Below are 578 nucleotides of genomic sequence, written 5' to 3'. Positions count from 1 at the left end.
CCCTGGGTCTGGGACATTCCCTGGAACCCAGGTGGTCTCTAGGTCTTGGCTGGTCTCTAGGTCCCAGACAATCTCTAGATCCCAGGTGACCCCTGGATGGATCGCATCTGGACCCCAGCAGTTCCCCCACAGCTGGATCCAGTGTGCCTACAGACCCTGATTTCCCGAGCCACTGGGGACCTCAGTTGGCAGGCTCCTGTACAGAGCCGTCGCCACAGGCGTGCATCTAGCATGATTCATGGACACTCCTGACACCTGCCCCTTCTGGGAGCAGAGGGAGACCCTGGCACTCCAGTACCTGGAGTGCCCCAGGCTGCAGCCCCTTTGCTGCCGCCTCCTCCAGATCCTCTTGCTGAGGTTCTGGCTGCACTTCTTCCTTCACCTGTCTGTTTATGTATTCCTCATCTGTGGTCCCACCAGGTCCTGGGACCTTCTGGTCAACCTCGTCCTGGCTACAGGGTGCAAACTAAGGGGGAGCGCTGAGTGGGGGCTGAGCACCCCATCTGAGATGAGAGTCCTCCTGTATGGATTTGAAAATCATAACCTGGGGGGTCTCCAGTCAGATTGCTCCTTCACCT

The sequence above is a fragment of the Gavialis gangeticus genome, unplaced genomic scaffold (genome assembly GCF_001723915.1).
Source record: "Gavialis gangeticus isolate Ggan-Ray unplaced genomic scaffold, GavGan_comp1, whole genome shotgun sequence".
Lineage (NCBI taxonomy): Eukaryota > Metazoa > Chordata > Crocodylia > Gavialidae > Gavialis > Gavialis gangeticus.
This window is presented reverse-complemented; position numbering follows the sequence as displayed.